This window comes from Xenopus tropicalis, chromosome 2, assembly GCF_000004195.4.
Source record: "Xenopus tropicalis strain Nigerian chromosome 2, UCB_Xtro_10.0, whole genome shotgun sequence".
Lineage (NCBI taxonomy): Eukaryota > Metazoa > Chordata > Amphibia > Anura > Pipidae > Xenopus > Xenopus tropicalis.
The window spans coordinates 90,031,007-90,047,337 of NC_030678.2; the positions used below are offsets into that span (position 1 = coordinate 90,031,007).

At 38.0% G+C, this 16,331-nt stretch overlaps 1 protein-coding gene across 2 annotated transcripts in view; it reads left to right on the forward strand.

The window, feature by feature from the left end:
* The first annotated feature begins 1,677 nt into the window (after positions 1–1,677).
* The window catches only part of ncmap (non-compact myelin associated protein), a 37,052-nt gene continuing 22,398 nt past the window's right edge, over positions 1,678–16,331 (forward strand). The window contains exon 1 of one of the 2 annotated variants that reach the window (XM_031896924.1): positions 1,678–1,759. The gene's annotated coding sequence lies outside the window, so the exon portion shown is untranslated. Of the gene's footprint in view, positions 1,760–5,828; positions 6,138–16,331 lie in introns of those variants that run through there. The other variant, XM_031896923.1, reaches the window with a different exon arrangement.

Genomic DNA, 16,331 nt, shown 5'->3' on the forward strand with positions numbered 1-16,331 from the left:
TTATATTGCATTTTGAGACTCTGATCTGTACAAATGATAACAGGAAAAAAGAACAATAAATGAAATCTGACTTTTTTCACAATGATAAAGCAGTTGTGACTTTTAAACGTCAGACTGTGTAATAAAACAGTCATCTGCTACAGCCGTGGGGTTTTTTTTTTCTATGCCTTTCTAGATTGATACTTGCAATTGAGTTTGCTCTTATATTTTGCTTTTTTTTTCACACCAATATGAAACCTGCATTGTTTGTAGATCTCTTAGTATTATTACTGACATTAATGCCTGAAATGTTTATGCCTTGACTGAATTTAGCTGAATTTATAAGCTTATTAGGCTGCTTTCCTCTCTCCTTAGGCTGGGCATGCATATGCATTTATCTGGTCAGGTATTAGTCAGGCATATTGGCCCCTATATGGGAAAAGATCCATTTTCAGGTCAATAGAATGCTAACTGGATCCAGAGTGGCAAAGTTGACAACTTATATTGGCACTGTATTTGGATACATAGCACTAGTAAAACAGTACTTAATGTGGTTAATGTGCACTGTAAATGTAAAGAGATAAAGGAACATCAATTTCTTACTAAGCACAACTTTTAGTATTTTTAGTCATTTTAAAATTGAGAATATATAGTTAGATTGGTTAGTATATATTTTTTTATTGTATTTGGCTGTGTGGACCTGCTGGGCCACCACAACAATAATGCGTGATTTACTGTGGAGGCTACCATTTTACCCTGTAATGCCACAGTGGAACTGGCTGGTGGTGATGGGAATGATGGGAGGCTGTACTGAAGGCCCTATGTTAATTGAAAAATTCTAAAAGAAAATGATATCACTAGACATTTTATATTTTAAATATTAGGGATGCACCAAATCCACTATTTTGGTATTCAGCCAAACTCCAAAGCCTCCATAAAAGATTTGGCTGAATACTGAACCAAATCCAAATCCTGTTTTGCATGTGCAAATAAGGCTATGGGAGTATTAAACAGAGGGAGAAAATTTTCAGCTTTCAGGTTTATGTGATTTTAAGGATTCAGATTTGGTCTGGCCAGGCATATGGATTCGGCTAAATCTGAATCCTGCTGAAAAAAGCACTCTTGGCTGAATCCTGAAATTAATACTGGATTTGGTGCATCCCTACTAAATATTGAACTCATTGTACCAGCAATAATTTCAGCAGCCCCTTTAACATTTATGAGATCTTCCCCACTGACAAAACACTTTGCATGGAGCACTTTGCAATTTAGACAGCAGGTAAAAGATGGCTTAAAATAGCAGAACACCACATAGGAGAGTACAGGCCTCATTTGTGACAACCAGCCCCCACTGCAGCACCCCATATAGACATAGGAAGGAGCAGCCTTTTTCCACTCTTCCCAGACCCCAGGATGGAAGTTGTCAGCAACTTACTGGCAGTACTAGGTAATTTGGGGGTAATGATGATGCTACAAATATTATAACCCCTTCTCAAACAAAGTGTACAGTATTAATATTTTCAGTGCGTTGCATATCTCTCCAGGAACAGAGAAGTTAATATTTTATTGTGTTTCTCTGGGGAAGGGCTAAGGTTGATGTATGATTATTAGGGAGTGGTAGAAGGATTCACAGTAAGCTAGTGTGGCCAATTATCAGCTGTTGGACATAAGGAAAAGTAAGAAGCATTATTATGAGTCCAGTGCTGAAGTTGTTGCAGAGAAGGTCTAGATATTTTAGTAAACTCATATCACTGTGTTAAAGAAGACCTCTGTACTTTAGGTAAGTTTGCTACTTTGCACATTTGTGTTTTGTACATTTTTCATTACTTTTGTATAACAGTGATATATTTAGTCTATTTTCCTATTTTGCAGAGCTGCTTAGTGCAGTTTAAAATGTATCTAGAGATATGTGTTGCAATATATGTTTGTAGATATGCATAGGTAGTGTGCTATTTGTTTGCATCTTTACCAACTGGTTTGTAAGATTATGGTATTGTAGAGCAAAGAGGGCAACCCTTGCCCCAGTACAATAACCCAGTAAACCTGTAAAGACTTCCTATCTGAGGCTCAGAAGTCAATAATATTTTTAAAAATCCACAGGAAAAAGGGGGGCTTTGTGGCACCTGTGGAAAATCACCTCTTCTATGGGTGATAAAGCACCCCAGAATATCTTGTAAGCTGGCGGTATTAGAACATTAGGCAATTCAAACAAATGTCAATGAAATAGTGCAAAAATGCAGATGTAGTCATTTTAGTGGGGTTGCATGGGATTGACATGCCTTTTACATGTAACTATTCAAATACTGACAAATGGCAAGGTATTTTTACAATATTTTTGGAAAATTACATAACAAACTTGGTAGAAGCACACAGCATAATTAGGAAATGCAATGTCTTATATAGGGTTAACATGTACAGTATGAAAATGGTATTGGTTGAAGAGGTGACAAAAATTATGTGCGGCTGTGTAAATATTCATTTAGGCTGCATTGTAAGTATAGAATTTCAGATTGTAAGCTCTAATGATCAGAACATATTGTATCTTTTGTATAATGTTTAATGTATACACTGTTGTACAGTGCTGTAGAATATGTTGGGTATACTTTACCCTAGGACTAGATGATCTACTGTACAATAAAAGACTAGAAAATCTTGAAAAAGTATTGCCTTAGAGAGAAAATAATTAAAATGTACAAATATCTGCAATGAGGAAAGGAAATGTTGGCGTCAGCAAAGGAACAGATATTATTATTAGGATAGTCAGCCTATAGAATTTCATACCAAGAAAAGGGGTAACAAGTACTTACATCAGTGATAATTAGCGATCCAGTAACGAATGCATGTATAATTAGTGATTGGGTTAAACAATCAGTAGTAATTTATATACGGAATAATCTAAGTGCCATTTTGGGGCCAGACCTAAAGGCTTCATTGGCTGCTGCCTTGCTTTCTGGAAAATATGTTTATGGATAATGAATCTTATACCTGTACTATGTCAGCTCAATTTATAACATAGCATATTTTTCTTTTTATAACCACTAGGGGTGCTGACTGGGATGGAATGTGTGTCTCACAAATGACAAATATTTTGGCAACATGTATATATATGAATAAACAGAGAAGAAACTCCCCAGTTCCATAATTATCTATATAGGATAATAAACTATGATTATAGTGTACTTTATTTTTTTCCACAATTGCTAGGGGTACTGCTCCTAATCAGCCTTAAATGCTTCACTTAAGGCAAGTAAATATTGTAACTCCCACATATAAGTATAAAAGGGGAGACACGAAGAAGAAAGCCACTTTTACTGACATGCATAACTGCAAAGAAGGAATGTTCTGTGCACAAACACAATGCCCTGCCTCCACTCCCAGTTTAAGAAACTATAATGAAGTTTATTTATAAAGGTATATGTCACCATTCAGCAGGTTATTCTGTTATGGATGTGCATTCTGTTATGGATGCGCATTGACACCTGTTGCAATGTTCATCTCAATTTAACCTTTTGTTGGGTTTAAATTCAAGCTAAACTTTTAGGGTGGTCCCCAACCAGTCGCTTGTAAGCAACATGTTGCTCACCAACTCCTTGGATGTTGCTCCCAGTAGCCTCAAACAGGCATTTCTATTTGAATTTTTGACTTGGAGGCATAAAGACCACGTGTACCACCAAACAGAGCCTGCCATTCCACTTGGGTCTACCAAATAACCAATCACAACCCTTTTTGGTCACCCTCTAGGAACTTTTTTCATGTTTGCATTGGTCCCCAACCTTTTTTTATGTTTAATGTTGCTCGGGGGAAAAAAAGGTTGGAGACCCCCTGCTTTAAGGTATACTGACATTTTCTAAAGACATGTCTATGCCATCTACAGAACCTATTTTTTGTAGATGACACTTTATTTTGTTGGAAGCTAAGGACTTTTAAAAAACCAGATGCCTAAAATGTTACAGCCTACTCACTTACAAGTACTAGAAGTCCTGTTGCTGACTGCATTACCCTATAGAAGGGGCCATCAACCATACTTCATTGATAGCTGCACCCCTAAACACTCTTTGTTTTAAAAAAATAAACAGTGCCATCCCCAGGAAATTAAATCCTATGACACAGCTATGACAAATTTGTGTATTTTTTTTATATAATGTAAGATCTATCTACTGAAGACCTTACAATCCACATTGGGTAATAGGGATGAATCATTTAAATGGCTACTCCATATTGGAATATGGGTCACATAAACCTTTCACAACCAATTGAGGCCCTTTACAAATGGAAGAGAAATTTCACCCTTGACACATGGCAATGATTCTTAAACAGCACACTTTTACTGACATGGCCAGGTCAATGCCTCAGTAATATTTAATTAAAAAATCAATACAGCAAATAAAATGCTGTACATTCCTGGCTCTGAAGAGAGCTAGAACTGTCCTGAACTCTCTGGTATATGTCTTTGTTCAAGGGAATCATCTTGTCTCCTTCTGCCTAACCTATAAAACGAAGTGCCATTGTACTTGCACCATAGATAATATGTTACTGGATCAATGGGGCAAAATCACAAGGCTGTGATTTTAAAGGGAAACTAAGCTCCAAAAATGATTAACAGTGCACAAAGTTTCCATTCAAGCCCACTCACTGCCTGGAGTCCTCATTTAGATCTTCATGCATGTATGCAGCTTCTCCTACTTCTTCATGCCCCCCTGTTTAAGATGCCAATATATGACACCTTTGTGGAGTTTGTGGAAGAATGTATATGGGAGAGAATGTCCTGTACACACCTGTTCATATAAATATTATTTTGGAATCTGTTTTTAATTGGGTGCGGGCTGAGTGCTATGATGCACTTATTCATTCTAATTGTCTGTCTTGGCAGGGGTGTCCAGACTTTTCCCCCCGGCAATCGACTTTTGGCTCCTCCCTGCGTACGTACGCATACCCAATAAACGCGCCACACTTCCACATTTCCCGGCTTCGACGCGGTCCACCAAAAATCCACAGGGGATTGACTGGTGGACCGTGATCGAAGTTTTGGCCACCCCTGGTCTATGGGTTCCCTGAGCCCATGTAATGCTCTGTTCGCTCTGTTCCCCTCTGCAGCCCTCCTTGCTGTGCTTCTGACCAGAGGAGTTCCTCCTGCAGCTGGGGGGATGCAGCTGGGAAACAGAGCCTTACACAGTTTAATTGAAACGCCTCCGGTCACAGGGGGCTGCAGGGGGAACTCCTCTGGTCACAGGCACAGCAAGGAGAGCTGCAGAGGGGAACAGAGCACATGGACTCAGCGAAACTCCTCCGGTCACAGACACAGGGAGGGGGGCTGCAGGGGGGGAACGGTGCCTCACACAGTATCACTGAAACTTCTCTGTTTGTAAAGAGTAGGATGCAGGGATTGCGCAGCGCTGGCTGAAGCACAGTAAACCTGGAGTCCTCTAATAATGAAAAAAAACCCTCTCTTCCACGTTCTTCCTTCTCGATTTTTTTCCCGTGGGGCTTTGCACACTTTTCAGAAGGTCGGCGGCTCGTGCATTTTTAAAACTTCTTCTGGTCATTTTTTTAAAAAAAAAAAGTTATATTTTGTCATTACACTTAACTCTCTAAACCCGTTCCTATTGTTAAATGAAAACTTTCACATTCTCTTTTTATAAAGCATTCTTGTGAGTTTGCTGCAGTTAAATTTGATCGCATATGCCCACTGCCCAATGCCCACAGCACTGGCAAGAACGACTCGCAGCTACTGCTGCAGTTCTACAGTGAGCACTCTGGGCTGGGTCTGTGGTTGGTGGCACCTATCCAGATGGAGGTGGGAGTAGAATCAGCCTTCTGTATGCAGCTACTGATTTACAGAATGCACAGGAGGCGGGAGGGAAAGAGGCGGAGAGAGAGAAAAGTGTGTGATTAATACAAGAAAAGTCACAGAACACCTGAACGAGGAGTGGTGGAGCCTGAAAAACAAGATCCTATTAAGCAGTTTCAACATGGCGATGTGATCGTCTGGAGAGGAAAAGGGACATCATTTGCTGCTGTCATTGTGAGGCTGCTCCCCTGGACTTGGCATTGAGGGAAGCACCATGGTGAGAAGGGAAGACCTGTTCCTGAGTGGAAGGAAAGTGTCTCCCTGACTGTTGAGAGGTGTGAGTCTCAGCACGTCTGCTCTCTGTGAGGAGGTAAGTTGGAACCTGTCTTGTGGAAACATCATTCTGAGATGTGGGGGGCATTTGTCATTTATACTTAAAAATCAAGTCTCAGACCACAAGCAATGTTGTAGCAGCCTAACAGCCAGTGGGTATTATGGTTATCTGCAGATTAAGTTTTGCTTTCAAAAAGAGCCAACATTTGACTTCCTCATAATTTTTTTTGTTAAACATCACCTCCATTTTAAGGACAAGGGTAACCTATTCCTTTGAAGAAAAACTCATTACATAATATAGAAAGTTACAAATCTTAAAAATAAAGATAGTGCTGGACGCAGCTGCAGGAGAGATTGTTGTATTTTGTCTGCATCATTAGAAGAATCTTTATGGCAGCTCCTACTTGGACTGCTAAACATAAATGGGTTGGTAAGTATGGTATTTATGGCACTGCCATGTTTTACACTTGACTAAATGTATACCTGCTTATGGGTAATGTTATTATTACCTTTCAGAGTTTTACGTTTAGACTTCATGTATTTATCCTCCCTAAACTGATGACACTCGCCAGCTGATCTGTATGTGTACAATGAGTTGCATTAGTGTAATTTCATATCTGACACAGCTCCTGTGCTGATTTAATCATCATTATTTGCTTGTCCCAGATGTAGTTGTATCCAGACACCCCTGTATAATACTGTCTGCTAACTTGGCTGGTAAATATGTTTTGTGCATAGGGGGTCAGCTTTGTACCTGCATGTTGTCTCTGTACCGTGGCAAAGCACCCCCAAGTGTTTGTGCTTTTTGCTCTTTGTGGGTACAGTGTATATTTGGACTTCAGGAGTTTTAGCTGGGCGATCCTTTTAGTTACACAATTCAGCTTTATTAGCTTCTGTGCAATGTACTTCACTGTTTACTGACATTCATTTATTGCTACAGCTATTAACTGTAACTGGGAAATATGCTGTAGGGCACAGTTATTACATCAGGTTTATAGGTTCCTCACTACCAACAGTCAGTGATAGATTCTGGAAAGCAAATTGTACGGCATGTAAAAATACAGACTAAATAACACTTCTGAAAGCACACAAAATGCTTTATTGTGTATAGAATTATATAGTTATATAGTGCAGAATTCATTAGTGATTGCCTGATTATTTAGAAAACATGAGTAGAGAACAGTGGTTGGCACAACACAGGACTTAATTAAAGTGACCAGTGTTTGTGTCCTCAGAGTCTTTAGGGCAGTGGTACATGGGGAGATTAGTCATCCGCGATAAATCTTCACTATTGTGGGTGACTAATCTGCAATCTTGTGAGGTAACTTCGGGCGACCGAATCGATGTGTATACCATCCCACTGGCGATTTACATTCTTGCCGGTGGGATGGCAAGTCGGGGAAATTAGGCACCCGCAATAGTAAAGATTTATCGCGGGCGACTAATCTCCCCGTGTGCCACTGCCCTTAAGAGCCAAAATGTAGGTCACTTAAAGGAATTTCCTATACAGGTATCAGACCCCAAATATGGAAACCCATTATCCAGAAAGTTCCAAATTATGGAAAGGTCATCTCCCATAGACTCTGTTTTAATCAAATAATTCACATTTTTAGAAATGGTTTCCTTTTTCTCTGTAGTAATAAAACACTACCTTGTACTTGATCCCAACTAAGATACAATGAATCCTTATTGGAGCCAAAACAATCCTATTGGGTTTAATTACCGTTTAAATCATTTTTTTAGTAGACTTAAGGTAGGAGATTCGAATTACGGAAAGACCCCTTATCTGGAAAACCCCAGGTCCCGAGCATTTTGGATAATAGGTCCCATACCTGTAATAAATTTGACACAAGTCCTGTCTTGTGCCAAACTTTGTTTTCTAAATATGTGTGTGATTGGTTTACAGGCAAGTTTAACTTGAAATGAACTTTTAGGATGATGTAAAGCAGTGCTGTCAAGCTGTTTCCATGTTGTGATTAGGTTTTTTTTAATATACCTCAAGTTGGCAGCCTGGATTATATTAAAATATGTCATGCAAGGAAGGAGGTCTGTGGAGCACACTGAATGGGCATAAATATCCTTTGGAGGGTAACATTCAGTCTGCCGGCCTGCAGCAGTTGTTCACCTGGTTTGGTCACTACAATATGTCTTGAAGCAGAAAATTTCCCCTGACTGTAGAAAATCTGAATTAAAACAAGGTTTGTAACAGGTTGTAAAACTTTTTTTTAGGTCATAATGCTGGCCTAATTGTTTTTTTTTTTTTTTTTTTTTAGATATTTGCTAACACTGTCCTATTCTAACAAAAAATATTTAACCATTATATGTGTGTGTTTGAATAATTTAACTCAGTTCTCTGTACTTCTCTTATGTTTTTCAATCAAAGAATAACTAAACAAAGAGTTAAACTTGACCGGTTTCAACATATGTTTTGGGTTTCTGTGCCATCCCAAGGCCACCACAGTCCTCTAAAAGTAATGATGTGTGCCTCTGAATACACCCCCAGTAACTTCCAAACTTTATTCTGCTGAGTCACAGCACATGCTGTGGTTTACTGTCAGTTACTTGAACTTAGGAACCATCTCACAATATACAGTGTATATAGATTACCTTACAGCATAAGAACCAGTGTCTTTTGTACGAAAATGATTTCATAATTAGATCTGTAGCATTAGCTATTATAACAGATGTAAACTCAATTTCTGATGTTTTTTTGATAATGTAAAAAATGGCCTAACATGATCAAAGATAAGGATCTAGTGTAGACAACTTTGAAGGCATGGAGCATTATTGGTATAGGGCTACTCAGCTTCTGGGCTGGTACCTGAAGTTAAAGGGACAGTGCACCCCCTTGTTTAAGATACATTTAGTTAATAAGCTAAACTTACTTTATGCTGATCTGAAGAAAAATATTTTTGTTATTTCTCAAGCCAAAGAGGGAAAACAGAAAAACTGAAGCCACTCCATGTGCTGTCCTTGCGACGCAGATAACTAGGTTACTAGTGCACAGATAACCCCCCTGCATAATGGACACCTGCTTATCTGTAAGCCAAAGCAATTACAATAACGTGCTAAAGGGAAGAGGTTGTTTACTGGTACTCTAGCTACATTTAAGGAACCAAACATGGAGGATCTCTATAATATGAGGATTTTTGGTAATCATCATCATCATTTTATATAGTGCCAGCAAATTATGGAACACTTTACATGAATCTGTAGGTTTCTTCAGTAAGTTAAAAAAAAAGGGATACAGAAAAAAATTGTATCAGAGGTCCCTGCTTACAAGAGCTTACAACCTAAAGGTGTTTTTAGGGGCCCTAAATGGTTACAAAATTGGTGGACAGGGGACCTAAATGGTCAAAAGAAAAACTTTGAAGGCCAGGGGCTCTGAGGTTTACAAAAAAAAATTGGTGGCAAGGAGCCTTGAGGGTTTAAAAAAGCATTGATGGCCAGAGGCCCTAAATGGTTTAAAAAACATTGGTGGTCAGGGGCCCTAAATTGCTACAAAAAAAAGGGGGGCATTGGTGGCCAGGGGTGCAACTCATTTAAAAACCAGTGGTGTTCCTTGGAACTAACCTTTTAAAGTCTGCAGTGGCTACTTCCTTTCTTTGATGGCAGCATCTTCCTTCTTCGGAGACTCCTTCTTCCTTTTCCGACACAGCTTCTTCTTCAGGAGACTCTTTCTTACTCTTCAGCGGCAGTCTTAATAGTTTGCATCTGATGTGTACTGAAATCATATGTACGCATGGGATGCAATCTATAAGTTTAGCCCACTGGATTTTTTTTACAGTGCGCGATGCGCGTGGTTCTCTTCCTTATGCTAATTTACATATGCAAATTAGGAATCAGTTCGGATTCTAAAATTGAGCATTCGGTGTATCCCTACTTTGAACATTAATGTTTTGAAGCTACCTTAATACATTTTAGGTTGTAATAAACTGAGAAGCCACTGCGTGTAAAGATTTAGTACAGGCAAAGAGCAATTTGAGTTCAAAGGGAGACATGGGATCCATGCCCTCTCAGTATAAGACTTGAGACTGCCTTTTATTTTTACACAGAAGGGTTAGTCAGGTTGTCATTAACTGGGAGTAACTCATCCCTTCACAAACACACTGCTGTTTTCTTGTTCTTTGAGACAGGGGCTGCTTCAGTGTTTGTCTGATTGTTGTCCTGGGCTGAATTCTTTCTGTTTTTGTTTTGATCAAATATAAAGTGGGATATTTTTATTATTATAATGATTGACACAATCTATGAATCTGGGTCTTCCTGCAATAGCAAAAGTGACTTGTTTTTTTTTATTCGGAATATATAACATTGTTAACATGCACTATGAGACAGCCCATGGGTATCTTTGTCCAACATCAAGGAAATGAAGGCACACATGCCTCTTTGTTTGGATCCTTACATATGGGTAGTTTATTATGTCTACTCTCTATGTTCAGAGTAGACAACAAATACTGATATATTTTTGCATTACTTGGTAGCATCATGGCTGGCTAAATGATAATATTCTAATAATAAAAATAGCGTAGCTATTTTGAACAACCTGTATGTGTGAGCACCGCATAAACTGGTATTTCTATTGAAATCTGATCAGATCAGAAATCACATCAACACTTGGAAGTAACCATTGGTCCCACATCTGACTGGTGAATTTTTTGGCTAATTTAGTGCATGCTTTGTGTTGCCAAATTGGCTGCAGATATACTTGTTCCATCATTTTTAAAGGGCAGTTCTGCCTGTTTGGCAAACATAAGCGAGACTCAAGCTATTTACCTCCGTAAAATGCAGCTTTCTCAAACAACTCACAAATCCACATGGCATGAAGTGTATGCAAGCTTTACTGCTATTGGCAAATGTTATGGTGTACAAAAATGGCCTTATTTAGTAACATGGATAACTGTTTGCTCTGTCCCAGAAAGGCTTTGCAACCATTTAGCACTTAAGTCTTATTGCTCTTTTGTAGTTAAATTAAGATGATCCATCTTGTCACTGGCTGCTACAAATGACTACCCCAAAGCATATTTGCTAATATGATTGCTAATATAATTGCTGTTAATACTAGCAATAAGAGAATTTTCTTGTGTGTAAATTATCATGTCCATCTAGCGTTGATTCTAATATATCTAATATTTGACATATATGAAAGGGGTCTAAACCCAAAAAGCGAATGGTTGTAAACATATTTAGAGCACTTTCTCTGAGCACTTTTGCATTTTACATTCATTTTTTATCATTAGTGGTTTCTGAGATATTAGCACTTTAGACTGAAAATAGCAGGCTTTTGGTTCAAATGAGAATCGACAAAATCCATTAAGTGCATAGACACTTTGTTTTGCTTGAAATCTTAAAAAATAGAAAATGACTGCTCAATGTAAGTTTACATCAGTTTAGATGATGTATATGCTGTTCTTGCCCTGAGGTTCCAATTGTACAAGACAGAGCTCCCAAGGTCCGGAATGAATTTTTAAAAAAAATTTTGAATACACAATTTTTACAAGAAGCTCTGTGAGACAATGTCACATTATCAAAATAATCCCACTTCCTCTTTGCATGTGTGCTGTTGGAACCATAAATAAGTCTAAGGTATTACATTTTGTCATGCTACAGTGAATTATGGTATGCTCTAGATCAGATTGCCCAACTGGAAGCCTTTGAGTGCACGAAAGTGATTTCCACCATGGCCTTTGCAGCTAAAATCTTTTATGCATAATTTTCAAGTGCTGGTTTCTGAGTTAGTAATATAGTACTAAGTATACATTATACTTACTAAATTTAGTAAAAAAAAAAAAAAAAGTTACTTTTCCATTACTGATCAATTGAAAAACGATATTTGGACTATCACTTTAAACATTACAATAGGTTTTGTCTTCCATCTGGTTTACACAAGTCTATGAAAATATTATTGTCTGGTATTAACATTATCATCTAGGTCAGACCAGTCCTTTTTACCTCAAGCTTTACCCTCACTTTCAGAGTAGCTACAGCAATTTCTCCTCCTTCAACAGGTGTGTAAAAAAAGGGACCCAACCAGGGCCATTTTAATAAATTGGCAAAAGGGGCATTTTTCCAGGGCCTACCTGGGTAGGGGGCCCACTAGCACACCTTTTATCTTGGATAACTTTTGACAGTAGCATCCTGCAGAGACAGCAGGCCCCTCATTTTAATCAACTAACTTTACAGCCAGAATGGTTATTTTAATTGATTTGCCTTTTTTTCTTGTGGTATCACCATTTCATCATTTTTCTGCTCCCATGGCTGTTGTTTCTGGGTGCACACCTGGGCATCTACTTCAGTAAGCGCAGACCATTTCTTCACTGCTACCTTATTATATTGAAGTTCATGTGTTTGAGGGTTATTCTATTACAAATTTCTTGGGGCAGGGGGTTAGGAGATACAAACCCGTGTAACTAAAGAAAATCTACATAGTGCAATGGTCACACCTGTATGAGCAATGCAGTGCTACTCCTACACAATCATCTCCATTCTTTGCTGGTGAATACTATTCTTATGCAACACAGGTTTAGAAGCTATGTGGAATAGTGATAATATTGTGGTATACCTTTTGGGATAGGTTTTTTATCATTTTGTGTTGTCAGTAATAAAAGCATTGCCATGAATCATTAACTTCTTGATATGTGTGGATATTGCTCAGAGTCCAAACAGACAAATAGAAATAAGAATATCCCAAATGGAAGTTTTTTGTTTGTCTATATATTTCCTTAAAAGAAACTTCTTAAATTTGTCAGTTTATTAAAATATTTATGTATTTTTTTTTATAAGGGCTGCCTTTTTGATCAAAACCACAGCACAGTGCAATATAGTAGGGAAAATACAAACCGAGCAACAATCGGAAACAAAACAAGATAAGGCACTGCTTGTTGCAATAATCTTGGACACATATAATGAGACAGTTTTTTGTAGGTATGTTTTCCAAAAGTTCAAGAGGATTCTGGATCCACTATCCAGAAAAGGATGAAGCTAGAAATGAAGGTGCTATGATCAGTGGGTTGGTAGGTAGGTGGGTGGGTGGAGCTGCAATTGCTAATAGAGATGGAGAAAGACCTGTCTGAATAGATGATTATTGGTACATGGACGGTGGCCTGCTAATCCATGTACAGGTATGGGACCTGTTATCCAGAATGCTCGGGACCTAGGGTCTTTCCGTAATTTGGATCTCCTACCTTAAATCTGCTAAAAAACTATTTAAACACAAATTAAACCCAATAGGATTGTTTTGGCTCCAATAAGGATTCATTATATCTTAGTTGGGATCAAGTACCAAGGTACTGGTTTATTATTACAGAGAAAAAGGAAATCATTTTTAAAAATTATTTGATTAAAATGGAGTCTATGGGAGATGACCTTTATGTAATTTGGAACTTTCTGGATAATGGGTTTCCAGATAAGGGGTACTATTGTAACTGGGCAAGAAGATATACATTTTCATTTTTTCTTCTAAATGAAACTACACAAGCAGATGGGGAGCTTGTCCTTATAAGTGCCACCTTGTACTTGATTCATTGCTGTGACTTTTCTCAGAACAACAAAATGCATCACACTGGAGCAGGTAGGTTCAAGTTATGGCCACTTATCATTGTATTATACCTTGCCTGCATGATTAGCAGTTAAAAAACAGTATCTAACAGTAGCTGGCATTTTTACATAGTCTTTTTCTAGAGAAAAGTTGCAAGAACAAAGCAAGAACCTATTACTGCATGGGGCATTTTATGAAGTCTCAGCATATCCTCGTCTTTTGTAAGTGGCTCCACGTTCCCCCTGGCAGAGCCATCACTTTCATATCGCAAGCCATGTACTTAAGGATAAAATAAACAAGAAAGTACTTAAACTGTGAATTGAGGTCCATTAGTTGTTACAGCAATCCTCTTATAGATCTAAAGACCTGAAACATAATGCAATCAGTGTAATTAGCTGCCGCTGAAATATCCTACAGTACTGTTTATTTTATCTTTTTTTCAGATGGCGTGCTGTGTTTAGGCAGGAAACAATAAAAGAGGCACAGGAAATAATCATTAAAGTGTACCTATCACCCTCTAATTTTTTCCCCTACCAGAGGTGCAGACTAATAGGGCTCGCATTCCAGTTTGGAAGAACAATAGTTTGTTTTTAAAAATAAAGCCCCCACCATTGCTAGGCTGCCTGCACCGGGAGGGAGCTCCTATTGCAGATGGCCATGCAATAGTAAAACACCCAAGTCTAGCAATGACTCCTCCAGTTACACTGAGTAGGAGAAACAATAGCTTATCTGAAAGCAGCTCCATTGTGAAGTGCTGTCTCTCTAAGGGTGAAGAGAGATGGGGCGATTAGTCAGCACGACTTTTAAGAAACGTTAGCATATTTACAATTGAGTCTAAGGGGGAATCGCTTACTTTTCTATGAATATTATAATATGTTCTGCTACAAAAAAGCAGCTTGTATTTAAGATTCCATATTAATGCCTTAGCATACAATGTTTCTTGATATAAGCTTTACATACTGCAGGGGGCACATTGCCAGATAAAGAGAGAGCTCCAAATAATTTTCAATATGATTATGGAAGGGATTGAAAATTAAAGTTGATCGGAGTGTATTTCTAAAGAGGGGGCTGTATTTTCTCTGCAAACATCACAGGGAGGGGATTATCCTGTAAATCAGAGCCTGTATTCATTATGTAGAGCCCAGCTCGGCAGCTGCATTCAATTGCAGAGTGTCTTTCACTGCCCACTTGTAAAAAAATCCAAGAAATTCGATACAAACATAATACAAAAATGTTTTCCTGCCCTGCACACAAACTCACAGCTTCTGGAGCAAGGCAGAAGTCTCTCACATCCTGCTTTCCAAAACAATCTCACATACCATTAAGAACTGCAAACTCATTTTAGTTTTTTGAAAAATATTAAGGCGCTTGTTAAATTACACAGAAATATTGAATATGAAGGCAGAGAAAAATGACGTGGCCCACACAGTTTTTCTTTTGCTTCATAGTGAAGCGCCAAGCTTATTTGCTGCCTTAAATCTATAGGATTTTATCTGGATTGCTCCTGTAATTGTCCCACAGTGCTAATTTCCACCAGTCTAATCTACAAAATTGATACCTGATACACAACCTTTTTCTTTTAAAAGCACTACTTACCTATATTACATGTCAATATAGAAACAATTAGAGCCCTTAGTACTCATGTACCAAGCACTTGCTACGTTACCGAGCACCAGACAAAAACACAACTTTTTGTGCAGAGAACAATATCTCAGGCTGGCGGTAAGGACAGGGCCCTGTTGTAGACTGCACCTTCTGTGCAAATTAGGGGACGAGCAGGGTGCTGGAGCAAAGGAGCGTCTGTATGCTGCCCCTCGTCCACCCCAATGAATAGAGCACTACCTAACTCAGGGACTTCGGATACCTTGCGGAAATACAAAAAACGGTGAATGGAAAGAAAAAAAAAGGCCGATTGTAGCCTTTTTTTGTACTTTGCACACTGTATTTTTCATTGTCAATGATCCATAATATCTCTAGCCTATAATATCCTTTCTATATGAAATATATTATTTTTTATTCATAAATGAGTTGAAGTTTGGATCAAAGAAAAAAAAATATATTTTTCACTTTTCTTTGTTCTTAAACATCTTTAAATAAGATTAAATAGATACGAATATTATTATCATAAATTGTTCTAATTGATATTCTGCAGCCCAGTACATACAAAGCAGCCAAAAAGGATTTCCACTACCATATAAAGGCAAAAGGCTGAGTGCTTTTATACAGATTATGGAACTCCAAGGTGACTTCCAATACCCATATATTTTACTACAGGGTGTACATTTATTATAATACAGAAGTTTTTTGTGAATTAAATCACTAAGCACTAATTATAACTGATTACATCATTATGTACCGTTTATAAGGATATAGTTTACAGGACATTCTTGTGTATTTTATATACACATATATATAGACATAGACATAATTCAGCAGAAAACATAAAACACATGTTGCCAGCACAGTAGCGTCCCTTTGTACAGTAAGTGTTTATGTTTTCAATTACCATTTCCTGGCTTTACTTTGCTGGAGACAGTTTCTAAGTAAATTCACAAAAAATTTTCTTTAAATAAAAAAAAAATACATTCTGTATTTAAAAATGAGTTATTACTGGGGCCTTTTCATGTGACTGATAAATAACCTTGTCTAAAAACATGAATATTTTACCCTTTTTATTTTTACTACATTTGCCTAATG